Raw genomic sequence first — 2,187 nt, forward strand, 5'->3', positions numbered from 1 at the left:
ACCCCTGCGTCCCGTTCACCTTTGACCTATTAATAATCTCCAGATGTCAGTATGTCATATGTTGTTAGCATAATTAAACTTCCGGCATTGACCCAGCGATCTTGCATATCCTCCGGGGATCAATATGAAGACTGATCAATTTCGAACAGTGACAGGTCATAAATGATGTCCTGAGGTGCATATTTAACTCTCACATCTGGCAGTATTGACCACATGCGGGCATCCGGCCACATTCCATCACAGGGTGTGTTATGGTCTCTCCCCTCTCTCTCTACGGGATGTGAGAAAAAGAAGATTCTAATGATGAACAAACAATATCAAAATAAGTAAAAGAATAAACCATTTTAAGAGACCAAAGCATATTATGGACCCCAACTATGCTCTCTCTCTCTCTCTCTCTCTCACACACACACACACACACACACACATTCAATTGTCTGAGTAAAAGGATCTTATTCTCTTCTTTTAAATGAAATGAATACAAATAAATTGTAATCACACACAAAATAAAACAAAGCAAATACAAATACAAATACACTATTTTTAGGTGTCACTAAAAATATAAAAACATCTTACATTTTTCCAGGAGCAGGAAAAAGAGTTTGTCATGTAAGAAAAAGTTCTATGTTCCATGTTTTATGGAAGCTTTCCATAGACATAATGATTATAATGCTGTATCAACCCCTAAACCTATCCATCACAGTAAACTTTCTGCATTTTGATATTTTTAAAAACATAATTTAGCATAATTTATCATTTAAAAAGCTGTTATGCTCAAGGAGACAAATTTCGCTCATGTCAATCATTGATGTTTTACTACACAACAAGGGGTAGATGAACCACACACACACACACACACACACACACTCACATCTGGTTTGTGGGGACATTTTTTTACGGTAAAAACTGTACACCTATCCATCAAACAAAAATGTCTGCATTTTTATATTTTTCTATGTTTGTAAGCAATCTTAATTATGAGTACTCAAGAAATGTCATCATAAACCATATTTACATTGTTATATCAGAGTAATATCCGTGTCATTATACAAATGTGTGTCCTGATAAATAATATAATCAAGCACACAAATACATAAACATTTCAAGCTGAAAAGAGGCTTATCTCTAATTTAAAGAATATGGTAATAAATAAAAACATCTAATTAATGTGACAGCATAGTAACAAACATTAAAGCAACTAAAGCACTATAGCAAAGCAAATCATTTATCATACATTTTAAACATGTATTCAACATTTATGTAAGCTTATTAAACTTATAAATCACATCATTCTCTTCTTACGTTTTTATTTTTTAGTAGTTACCTTGCTGTCTATGGAGGGTCAGAACGTTCTCAAATCTCATCAAAAATATCTTAATTTGTGTTCTGAAGATGAATGAAGGACGTACGGGTTTGGAACGACATAAGGGTGAGTAATTAATTACAGAATTTTCCTTTTTGGGTGAACTATCCCTTTAACTGCCCCTTCCCCTCTCAACGATATCTCTATCGATATCATGACGTAAGACTCGGAAAAGAGGTTGGACTATACTGACTGTCCAATGACTAGGCTTTCAGCACCCTTTGCCTGGAGTTTGATTGACAGGCAATCTAACCAATCTTAATGCTGAATCCACCATTTTGTCTGACGAACAAATCAGGAAAGTTAATAGATTTAAGTCAGTAGAGTTGAACATGAAAATGGTGTATTGACATCTTTCCACGGTTGAGACAACATACCTTCTGATGTTCATTCATGTATATTTCATGCTATAACTATCAGTTCAGTGATCGATTCACATTTGAACCGCTTGAACCGAGGTACTACAGCGATCTGTCACATTAAAGAGCCACAAAATATTTACTGTTTGAATTTCTTTAAGAAATTTAAATTTAGAAAGCTGAGACTTTGTTTCACACCAAAAGTAACCTGCTCTGTGTTGTCTTTCGGCGCATTGTTAGTGTTAAGTGACACGTGAACCGATCATCTCGTCCTCTTTACTACTAGTTATAGCATGAAATAAACATGAATGAACATTAGAGTTATGTTCTCAGTTGTGATGGCAACTGTGTGTTTGTCACAATGCAGATGCATCTCTCTCGTCAAACACGGAACAGGTAATTCCTTATTTATTTTTAAAGCTGTCATATGATGCGATTTAAATTTTTCCTTTCTCTTTGGAGTGT

The sequence above is a fragment of the Sinocyclocheilus grahami genome, unplaced genomic scaffold, assembly GCF_001515645.1.
Source record: "Sinocyclocheilus grahami isolate Dianchi unplaced genomic scaffold, SAMN03320097.WGS_v1.1 scaffold183.1, whole genome shotgun sequence".
In the NCBI taxonomy this organism is placed as follows: Eukaryota; Metazoa; Chordata; class Actinopteri; order Cypriniformes; family Cyprinidae; genus Sinocyclocheilus; species Sinocyclocheilus grahami.